Source organism: Tachyglossus aculeatus, unplaced genomic scaffold, assembly GCF_015852505.1.
Source record: "Tachyglossus aculeatus isolate mTacAcu1 unplaced genomic scaffold, mTacAcu1.pri SUPER_32, whole genome shotgun sequence".
Lineage (NCBI taxonomy): Eukaryota > Metazoa > Chordata > Mammalia > Monotremata > Tachyglossidae > Tachyglossus > Tachyglossus aculeatus.
This window is the reverse complement of record NW_024044838.1, coordinates 5,561,551-5,573,840: the sequence shown is the minus strand read 5'-3', so window position 1 is coordinate 5,573,840 and position 12,290 is coordinate 5,561,551. Positions and strand designations below refer to the sequence as shown.

At 40.1% G+C, this 12,290-nt stretch overlaps 1 non-coding gene across 1 annotated transcript; it reads right to left on the bottom strand.

Annotated features, from left to right (window-relative positions):
- Positions 1 to 1,851: 1,851 nt before the first annotated feature.
- Positions 1,852 to 1,940, bottom strand: TRNAY-GUA. The gene is given in 2 exon segments: positions 1,852 to 1,887; positions 1,904 to 1,940. It is a non-coding gene; the product is annotated as a tRNA-Tyr (tRNA).
- Positions 1,941 to 12,290: the final 10,350 nt, after the last annotated feature.

Below are 12,290 nucleotides of genomic sequence, written 5' to 3'. Positions count from 1 at the left end.
GTATTGTATGCATATTACATATTAGAGAAGCAAAATGGTCTTGTAGAAAGAGTAGGGGTCTGGGAGTCAGAGGACCTGAGTTCTTATCCCAGCTCTACCAATTGCCTGCTGTGTGAACTTGGGCAAGTCACTTAACTTCTCTGTGCCTGTTTCAACTGTTCTCCCTCCTAGACTGTGAGCCCCATGCAGGAAAGGAACTGTGTCCAACCTGATTAACTTGTATCTACCTCAACACTTAGTATCATTATTGATACATAGTAAGTACTAAACAAATACCATAATTATTTATTGTATTTTTTTACTATGGTTACTCTACAACTTGATTAATCACTAAATTATGGGGAGTTTTGGAAAGAGTATACTCACCAACTCTGATACGGGAACTAGTTTCTATTCATAACATTGTTCCAGAAGAAAATGGAGAAGCAGAATGTTTTAGTGGAAACAGCAGTAGAGTCAGAGGACCTGGTTCTAATCCTGGCTCTGCCAGTTGCTTGTTGTGTGACCTTTAGCAAGGCACTTCACTTCTTGGTGCCTCAATTTCCTCAACTGTAAAATCAGGATTAAATACTCATTTTCTCTCCTACTTAGAATGTGAGCCACATTCATTCATTTGTTCAATTGTAGTTTTTGAGCTTACTGTGTGCATAGCACTGAACTAAGAGCTTGGGAGACTACAATATAACAACAGACACATTCCTGCCCACAATGAGCTCACAGTCTAAAGGGAGAGACAGACATTAATATAAATAAATTGATAGATAAATAAATCAATAAATAAAATGAAATAAGTCCCATGTGGGACATGGGCTATATCCCACCTGATTCACTTGTATCTATCTCAGCCACTTAGAACAGTGTTTGACATACCGCAAGTGCTTAATAAATGTCATTAAAAAATTTGGTTCTGACAAATTATTATGGCTTGAATTACAAGTTTCAGGGACTTGAAACTTACTTCAGGATTAGTAAATCTGAGGACTGCCAGCTCCACCTAAATCACCTGGATATGTCCCAGTCAGTTCTAAGCAGAATTCAGTTCTAAGCAGAATGAAGTAGCACAATTAGCACTGGTCGAGGAGTCAGAGTACATGGGTTCTAATCCCAGCTCTGGCTCTTGCCTGCTGAGTTACCCACGGCAAGTCACTTCACTTTTTAGTGCCTCAGTTTGGGGCAAGAGTCACAGAACAGACAAGTGGTGGAGCTTGAATTAAAATCCAAGACCTGATTCCCAGGCTGGTGCTCCATCCACATTCTCTATAGCATTGAAGATACAAATTACTGAAAACCAGCAAGAATGTTCTTGGTTAATCTTGAATGAAGTATCTCCCTGAATGAACAACCAAAATGGTAACTTGGATAACTTTCTGGTTATCACAGGTTTTTGCTGAATTAAGTGAGTTGGTTTAGTGTGGAAAGTAAGTGGTCTAACCTATCTGTGGAGGAAAATCTGCTGTTCTTCACTCAGGTGGTTCTTACTGAAATGTTGCTGGGGTTTTTGTTTGCTCCCATTTCCCATGGGTTACACAGAATGCAAAGGATCTCAAGATGCAAAAAATCCTTTAAATGAGTGAGTGTCATCTCCAGAGCGAAGATGGAAATTGTTTCCAGAGGTCAGGTGGGACACCTCCCCTTCTCCCCCCAACCTCCTACCCTCCACAGGAGGGAGGAGATGCAGCTCATTAGTGTGCAGGGTCTGTTTTTCTTCACTCATTCAATCAATCAATCAATCGTATTTATTGAGCACTTACTGTGTGCAGAGCACTGTACTAAGCGCTTGGGACGTTTAAGTTGACAACATATAGAGACAGTCCCTACCCAACAGTGGGCTCACAGTCTAAAAGAAACGAGTCCTTTGAGCTGGAATCGAATCAGCTACCTAAGGATGACCGCGAAGCAATCACTACAGTCCTCCGCTCTACCAGCTGAGCTATCAAAGGCTTAAGGTAGTTCTCATTGAAATGTTGTTGGGGTTTTTGTTTGCTCCCATTTCCCATGGGATACACAGAATGCAAAAGATCTCATGATGTAAAGAATCCTTTAAAGGAATGTCATCTCCAGAGGGAAGATGGAAATTGTTTCCTATTTAGACAATATTGCCCTGTAATCTCCCAGCAAAAAAGATTCATAATCACTTAAAAGTTGAGAAAAGATTCATAGTCACTTAAAAGTTGAGCACCAGAGAATAATATTTTTGTGGTTTTTTCAAGAAATTCAAAAGTACAAGGCCAAGTTGGAGAAAGGAGGGGGATTCAAGGGCAGTGTGCACAGTTGAGGCAATATCCCTTCTGGTGAGAAAAAAAGTGGTTTCTTAGTCTGAATAGCTATTAACATCGAACAAATTAAGTCAACAATTGCTCAATTTTTGAATGTACATGCGTTGAGTTTAATATTTAAAGCAAATGGGTGTTATTGCCTTTGTTTTTTATGAGTTCAACAGTAATTGATAATAAATGATGATGATCCAGAGAAAGTGATGATTATGGGCCACGAAACTGAATAATTTGGATCAATAAATATTCCTTTTCCTCAATAACAAGTTTGGTATTTTGGTTCCTTCATTAGTAACAATAACCGCATTATTTGTTAAGCCCTTACTATCTGCCAAGCACTGTATTAAGCCCTAGGGTAATTTCAAGATAATGAGGTCTCACATGGGGCTCACAGTCTAAGTAGGAGTGGGAACAGGTATTCCCGCACCCTCCACTCCTCTGCCGCTAATCTCCTCACCGTGCCTCGTTCTCGCCTGTCCCGCCATCTACTCCCGGCCCACGTCATCCCCCGGGCCTGGAATGCCCTCCCTCTGCCCATCTGCCAAGCTAGCTCTCTTCCTCCCTTCAAGGCCCTACTGAGAGTTCACCTCCTCCAGGAGGCCTTCCCAGACTGAGACCCTTCCTTCCTCTCCCCCTCGTCCCCCTCTCCATCCCCCTCATTTTACCTCCTTCCCTTCCCCACAGCACCTGTATATATGTATATATGTTTGTACATATTTATTACTCTATTTATTTATTTATTTATTTTACTTGTACATATCTATTCTATTTATTTTATTTTGTTAGTATGTTTGGTTTTGTTCTCTGTCTCCCCCTTTTAGACTGTGAGCCCACTGTTGGCTAGGGACTGTCTCTTTATGTTGCCAACTTGTACTTCCCAAGCGCTTAGTACAGTGCTCTACACACAGTAAGTGCTCAATAAATACGATTGATGATGATGACGATGAATAGGTATTGAATCCTCATTCTATAGATGAGGAACCTACAGCACAGAGAAATGGTGACTTGCCCAATGTCTCACATCCGGTAAATGGTGGAGTCAGGTTAGGAACACAGGTCCTCTGACTCATAGGTTTATGCTCTTTCAATTAGGCCATGCTTGTCCCTTCTTCATTATGTTAGAAATTGGTTCGGCTTTCCATTTCTCAAGTATGGGCACAGCCTACATTGACTAATTTGTTTGGGTGCCACATTCTGTTTGTGAAACAGTTAAGAAAAGTAAATGGCCTTCTGCAATGGATCAGTTTGAAATTTGGTTTCACTTTCAGATGAAATACCTGGCATTTCATATCTTAATGGGACAAAACAAAACTTCAGCTCCAAAGAAAGGTTTTGGGGTACGGTTCTATACAGAAAGAGGGGTCTTGTGGGGACCTGCAGTGTGGTTCAGAGCAAAGAAATTGGAAACTTATTAAATAAAGTTAATGGAGATTGGTCAAGTGTCATACTATGCAGTTTGTTATAGCTGTGACTTTTCTGCAGGGATTTGACACGTAATAAAGTCCAAAATGGGAGTACTTGGATGTAACCAAGGAGGTATCCTGCAATGTTATTCATGATTTCTCTAACTAGGTACACAATTTTAGGTCAGTATTACCCTGGTGGAAAGCCATGTAAATTCATTTCTGAGGATTGCATAGAGTAAAGGTTTTGGAAATATGTACACTTTGGTTGGCCTAGTACAATCAATTAATCAGTGATAATTATTGAACCCTTGCTATGTGCAGAGCACTTGACAAAGCTCTTGGGAAAGTTCACTCAATAAACTCATTCTTGTGTCTGTTCATTGTTATATTGTATTCTCCCTAGCACTTAGTACAGTACTCTGTACACAGTAAGTGCTCAGTAAATACGATTGATTGAATTAATGGACTAAGCCCTCCTTTCCTCTTATTCCACTCCCTTCTGTATCACCTGACCTACTCCCTTTATTCATTCCCCGCTCCCAGCCTCACATCACTTGAGAAGCAGGGTGGCTTAGTGGAAAGAGCGCGGGCTTGGGAGTCAGAGGTAATCGGTTCTAATCCTGGCTCCACCACTTGTCAGCCGTGTGACTTTGGGCAAATCACTTAACTTCTCTGTGCCTCAGTTAGCTCATCTGTAAAATGGGGGTGAAGACTGTGAGCCCCACGTGGGACAACCTCATTACCTTGTATTTAACCTGCGCTTAGAACAGTGCTTGGCATATAGTAAGTGCTTAACAAATACCATCATTATTTATTATTTATTTATATACATATCTATAATTTATTCATTTATATTAATGTCTGTCTCCCCCTCTAGACTGTAAGCTCATTGTAGGCAGGGACTAAGTCTGTTTATTGTTGTATTGTACTCTCCCAAGCACTGGGTACAGTGCTCTGCATAGAGAAAGCACTCAATAAATAGGACTGACTGATGGACTAACTGCTAAACATGCTCCATGCCCACAAGAAGCTTAGAGTCTATAGGAGGAGCTTACAGTCTGCCACTCTCATTGTCTCAGGCTACCACCCCTTAGGCACTTGAAATTCACTTTGCCCCAGCTCCACAGCACTTAGGTACACATCCATCAGTAATGCATTTTATTGCTTGTTGTCCCCTCTAGTTCATAAGCTCCTTGTGGGTAGGGATCATCCATATCTACTCTTTTGTTTTATACTCCTCCAACGACTTAGGACAATGCTCTGGATACAGTAGGCACTAAATAAATGCTACTGAAACACATTTGGTAATTCTGTTGTATTTTTCTCTCCCAAGCGCTTAGCACAGTGCTCTGCACATAGTAAATGCTCCATAAATTTGATGGATTGATTGACTGATTGATTAAACTAAGGCCTGCTGGTCAGAGGCCAATGCAAAGATGTAGCTCTTATGCCCCATCTTTCTAAGCCTGTAGTCACTGCCCTAGTATAACCACATCTAATGGAAACAGTGTAATATAATAAGATATGAGGAAATTATTTATTGATAATTATAATAATGGTGGTGGTTTTGAAGCACTTACTATATGGGAAGCACTGTTCTAAGTGCTGGGTTAAGTTAGATGCATTCAGATCGGAAAAAGTCCTTGTTCCACATGAGGCTCACAGTCTAAGTGGGAGAGAGAACAGGTATTAAATCCCCATTTTATAGATGAGGTAACTGAAACACAGAGATGTTAAAGGCATCTGTGTCCAAGGTCACAGAGAGGACAAATGGCAGAAATGGCATTAGAACTCAGGTCTCCCCCCTTCCAGGCCTATAAGCTTTCCACTCTGCCTTCATTGACCACCTAGAAATACATTGTATTTCTGTCCCATTTGTATTTGTTCCCAAAGATAACTGGGATCCTCATTGGGTTATATTCCCCTGAGGCATTTATGTGTATTGATCCCCCGGAGCTAGTAAAGTAAATTCATTCATTCATTCAGTCATACTTAGTGAGCACTTACTGTGTGCAGAGCACTGTACTAAGTGCTTGGGAAGTACAAGTTAGCAACATAATCTAAGTGATGTAGACACAAACCACCCTTCCTTGCCCTGTGATTTTAGGATCCTCTTTTCTACAGGTAGACTGGGCAATTGTAGATTTTGTGGAAAGTGAGATATATACTATCTAAATGACTGACCAAATTTATCATTCGGAATTCCATTTATAAAAAAGAAAGATTAGCATTTTGGAATATATGAGTGTATGTCTCTACATGAAGGGGTTTTTTATTCTTATTGATAGCTACTTACCTCAAATCTCAACTGGTATTGAAAGCATAATGATGTCAATCTGGACTCCCTGAAATGTTATTTTGAGTTGTATGATGGATAGAATAAGTGGAAAGTGATTGGAAGTGATTTGCCCAAGGTCATACAGCAGACAAGTAGTAGAGACATGCTGCTTCTCCATCAGTTCAGTAGAATTGTTCCCATGTAGGGGCCAGAGATAACATGACCCATACTGGCCTAGCTATTAGAGAATGGGTCTGAGAGTCAGAAAGACCTTGGTTCTAATCCCACCTCCATCACCTGTCTGCTGTGTGACCTTGGGAAAGTCATTTAACATTCCTGTGGCTCAGTTACCTCATTTGTAAAATGGGAATTAAGACTGTCAACTTCATGTGGGACATAGACTGTGTCCAATCTAATTAGTATGTATCTAACCCAGTGCTTAGTACAGGGCCTGGCACTTAGTAAGTGCTTAACAAATACCATTAAAAAAACCTAAAAAAAAATCAGCTTATAACCATTTTGCCTGCTGCTCTGGGCAGCCTGTTTCTTACTGTTCGGCTCTCATTCCAGTATTTTATTAAATTTTTTCCTCTAAGTAAACAATGCTGAAATGGTGAGGGACAATCACACTGCAATGACAGGCTTCGTTCTTGTGGGATTGACTTCCCACACCCATTGCTTTGGGTTGTCCTGTTTGTGCTATTCCTAGCTATTTATGCCTTTACTCTCATGGGAAACCTGGGGATGATGTTATTAATCTGGATCGATGTCCATCTCCACACTCCCATGTACTTTTTTCTCAGCAATTTGTCCTTCTTAGACATTTGCTATTCCACTGTGACCATGGCCTAAAATGCTAACAAACCTTTTATTAGAGAAGAAGGTCATTTCTTTTGCTGGATGTGCAGCCCAGATGTATTTCCGTATAGCTGTGGGAACTGCTGAAGGTTTTCTTCTGACAGCAATGTCCTATGACTGTTTTGTGGCCATCTGTAATCCATTAATGTATACAATTATTATGTCCCCAAAAACGTGTGTATCCTTGGTCATTGGTTACTGCATAGATGGCTTTCTTCATTCAGCCCTTCATACAGATTTCACTTTTTCATTAACCTTCTGCGGCTCTAATTAAATCAATCATTTCTTCAGCTGCATCACCCCTCTGTTGTCACTCTCTTGTTCAGATACCTCCCTTACCGAACTGCTGCTTTTCAACTTTGTCCTTTTTATTGAAGTCATCACGGTAATAGCCATCCTGACCTCTTATGCTGCCATTCTCAGCACCATCCTCAGAATCAACTCCACCAGAGGCAAGTGCAATGCTTTCTCTACATGTGCAGCCCATTTGGCTGCTATGAGTATATACCATGGGACAGTATTCTTCATGTACCTAAGATCCAGCTCCACTGTTTTCTAAACAATAATGATCCCTATGCTGAACCCTCTTATGCGAGGAATTTACTGACAGCTGATTTTGTCATTAGTAGGAGAACCTATTCCAGTGGTTTTAGTGCAGTGTGTTTGGATCACCTTGGGTGATTCCCTTTGCTCCTCTGTGCCTCAATTTTCCCAGCTGTAAAGTGGGAATTAGAATAAATTTACCATATTTTTTCCCCATTCAGGATATCTGATTTCAAACCTGAATCTCTCATAGTACCACCTGTGCCTTTAAGAGTCACTGAGTGCTTATTGAAGCTCTATCAAGTACTTCAAGTAATTAGAGAGTAACTGATTTCATCCTACACTGTAGGGCATTAATTGGTAACAGTGACAAGAAGGACTTTATACAGCTTCCTAAAGCTCTTATCTTGCCAGGGCTTAGTATTTCCATTAAAAGAATACAGTTCAGAAGATGTTAAATATTTTGATTACTTAAAGAGGTTTTTCTCCATATTCATGCAAGGCACTACTGGTGGGGTAATTAAGCACAATAATTACCTGGCTAGATTCACTCACTCCTAGTACAACTAGAAAATCTTTAATAATGTTAGCTGTTGCACAGAGACAGCTCTTGAGGCACATATGGAGAAAAACAAGTCATTATTGATCACTTGAGCAAAGAGATACGGACTGACAGTAAACCTGAGGAAAAAAAAAATATTGTGTATCCTCCTACCCTGGAAAATCTTTCACACCACCAGAGATTTTGAATAACCACATGGAACTTAATATGGTCACTACATCTTGCTCACCCACGTAGTGCTCAATCCTGTGATGCACAGCTAGACAAAGAATTACAGAAGAAAATCCAAAATGTTGCACCGATGGGTGGATATTAACAAAATTTACAGGCAGTGGATCATATGGCATAGAACTGAAGCTCTCTACAAGACTGGAGTCTCCAGTCTTCCATGTAACTCTAAGACCTGGACCTACTACAAAAGACTCATTCAGCATCTAAGGCAGCATCATCAGCCCAACCTTTGAGCCACACCTAATAGCAAATGGCAGGATAAGATGACCAACAGTGAGGTCCTGAATTGCAAACAGCTAACACACATTGTAAACGACCTTTAGTAAGAGGACAACAAACAAGAGCAGAAAACCAAAGCAGCTGCTAAATGGAAAATTTAAGTAGGGAACCCATGAGTGTGGTTAGCAGAACAAGAGTTTCACAAACAGGGAAGCAGAGTCATGAACAAAATGATACCTCTTTATCTGAACACTTAAGTACTTTATCCCTATTCTCAGCACTTATGTACCTATTATAATCATATGCATATTTTTATTTGTTTCTATGTTTCTATTCAATTATATATTCTGCTATCTCATCCTGATATTGTTGAACTATTTCCTTTAGCATCCTCCTACCACAGAACTAGTAAATAAATTCTGTCAGCCTCTCTCAGAGTGTAAGCTGTTTGAAGACAGAGAGAGAGTACCTTGCCTCAGTTGTATTTCCATCGGTGTTTAGAATATGGCTTCACACTCAGTGGATGCTCAATCCATGTCACAGATTGATTGATTAATCTACATGTTCTATCCACAATTTCTATTATTTACATGTCTTATACACTTGTTACTCCATCCCAGCTCTGCCACTTTTCTGCTGTGTGACCTTGGGCAAATCGCTTCACTTCTCTGGACCTCAGTTTCCTCATCTGTGAAATGGGGATTGAGACTGTGAGCCCCATGTGGGACAGGGACTGTGTCCAACTCCAATCTGCTTGTATCTACCCTAGTGCTTAGGACAGTGCCTGGAACACAGTAAGTGTTTAATAAATACCAGAATTATTATTATTATCAGGCTCCTCACTGATGTTCACTGATGCCTTCATTCTCTCCCTACCCTATGCATACCTTTCTTCACTACTCTGTTCCTTTTTAAAAGAACACTGTTGTGGCACATAGTAAATGCTTAACAAATACCACTATTATTATTGTTGTTCTTATTATTATTATATTATTATTATTATTACACTACAATAGAATTGGTAGACACCTTCCTTGCCTAGAAGGAGCTTATTTAGTGCAATGATATATACACAAATGCCATGGGGAGATGTGATTACTTCACTGTTTATGTGGTAATAATAATAATAATGATGGCATTTATTAAGCACTTACTATGTGCAAAGTACTGTTCTAAGTGCTGGGGATGCTACAAGGTGATCAGGTTGGTGCACGTGGGGCTCACAGTCTTTATCCCCATTTTCCAGATGAGGTCACTGAGGCCCAGAGAAGTTAAGTGACTTGCCAAAAGTCGCACAGCAGACAAGCGTCAGAGCCAGGATTAGAACTCATGATCTCTGACTCCCAAGCCCAGGCTCTTTCCACTGAGAGGATCTGTTGAAAGGTGGAGAGACTAGAAATTAATCAGATCAGACCTCTTGGAGGAGATAAGATTTCAGAAGGGCTTCCAAGATGGAGAGAGAAGTGGTATGTTGGTTGTGAGGGGAGAGAATTACAAACAAGAGGAAGGGCCTGAGCAGGAGAAGCAAGATGGAGGTGCAGACAGGAGGTTGGCTTGAGAAAAATGAAGAGTTAGAGTTCGAGTGTACTGGGAGAAGAGAGTGGATGAGAAAGATAGAGTTGAATGAGAGGACGTTCCTGCTAGGTACAAAGAGAAATGAGCAACAGTTGTGAGGTTTTTGAGGGGGGAGGGATTTGCAATAATAATAATAATAATAATGGTATTTGTTGTGTTAACTATGTGCCAAGCACTATTCTAAGCGCTGGAGAAGATACAAGGTAATCAGGTTGTCCCACGTGGGGCTCAGTCTTTATTCCCCAATTTACAGATGAGGTAATTGAGGCACAGAGAAGTTAAGTGACTTGCCCAAGGTCACACAGCTGACAAGTGGGGAAGCCATGACTTCTGACTTCCAAGCTCTTCTGACTCTTTCCACTAAGCCATACTGCTTGTCTCCTAAGTGTACTTTCCTAAACACTTAGTACAGTTCCCTGCACACAATAGGTGTTCAATAAATATGATTAATTGATTGATAGATATAATTTCCTCCTGCATTCTGTCTCTTCACTACATTGTAAACTTCTTGAGAGTATGGATCATATTTGCTACTCTATTATACTCTCCCAAATGCTTACAGCAGTGCTCTGCATGCAGTAGGTGCTCAATAAATACTACTGATTTACTGGTAGTTTTGCCTCTTTTCGTATTTTTGGATTAAAAATATAAATTAACGAAGAAATACTTTGTAAAGCAATGTAAAAAATTTACTTTACTATACAAGGTAAGCCTAACACTGTATGCCAAACTCATGAGTGACAATTGCCCAGGATGGATTAAACTATGTTTTGGAGCTACACACAACTAGTATTGCCTCAGAGTCCATCTTAAAAACTGGCATTCTAACTCAGAGATTTTACTATGCATTTTCTGTTCCAAATAATTTATGAAAACATAATAATAATGATAGTAATAATAACAATGCTAACAAATTTTGGTATTTGTTAAGTGCTTACTATATACTAAGCTGTGGTAGGGTATATATGAGTTAATCAGTTTGAACATAGTCCCTGTCCCACATGGGGCTCAACGTCCTAGTAGAAGAGATATACCAGATTTACCAGATGAAATTGATCAATTGAACAGGTCCTGGCAACAATCCCTATTAACTCTTCTCTGACTAGGAAAATAACCATTAAGAGTGGCCTGGCACAGTGGATAAAGCATGGGCCTGGAAGTCTGAAGGTCATGGGCTTTAATCGTGGCTAGGCCACTTGTCTACTGAGTGACCTCGGACAAATCACTTAAATTCTCTATGCCTCAGTTCTCTCATCTGCAAATGGAGATTGAGACTGTGAACAACACGTGGGAGAGGGACTGCATTCAACCCGATTTGCTTGTATCCATTCCAGCACTTAGTATAGTGCCTAGCACATAGTAAGCACTTAACAAATACAAAAATGATCATTATTATTATTTTTATGATTCATCCCCCTACTCTTTTTTTCCCATCTTTACCAGTTTCCCATCCATGACAGAAAGTCCTCTCCAATCCTAGAATCACAGGAGGTTATAAGATACATTGTCTTCTTCAAGCATGCAGGAGTGACTATACTACTATATATTGCCATGGTAATTGGGGCCTAAAATGGCATCTTGAAGTGAATCTTCCAGAGCAAATAAATCCATCCACTTAAAATAACTGAATGTTATAGGGATAATTCAGATCCAAATACATTTTGAGGTGAGATTTCTTGAGATAATGTGGGTCTGGTTGGACACGTACAGAAGAGTAACCCTTAATCAATATCAATACTGATGATTTCTTCCTTCCTGGACCAGTAATGTATAGAGGTAGTTCCCAGGATTATCTAGCCCAAAATATATCACACCATTTGTCCACATTCATCAAGTAATTCTCCTCACTCACTCAATTTAACTTTGCATAGGCTATCTTAATAATAACAATAACTTATTATTAAGCAATTACCATGTGCCAAGCACTGTACTAAGCACTGGGATAAGATAAAGAAAATTAGGTTGAGCACTTGGGGCTCACAGTCTAAGTGTCCTGGATATTTGTTTTATTTTGTCTTGGGACATTTAAATTACTGAGAGCAATCAATTCCCTGGTTCCCAAAGAGGAAAGTCCTTAATGTTGATTATTTAAGGATTACAGAGTAGAGTGCTATCTCATTAGTAGACAACATCCTTCTTCTGCTACCAGGGAGCTGGCATTCTCCTTGTGATTCCATTGTACCCTGGGAGGAGGGGGAAAGACTGAGGTCCGTAGAGGGAAGCAGAAGCAAACAAGACACTCCAGCAGCTTCAAGCAAGAGCCAAATGAGTGAGGAAAAACAACTTCTTTTCCTTAGGTCAGTAGGATTGCCAGGTTTCTTTCTGCATTTTTTTTATACTCAGAA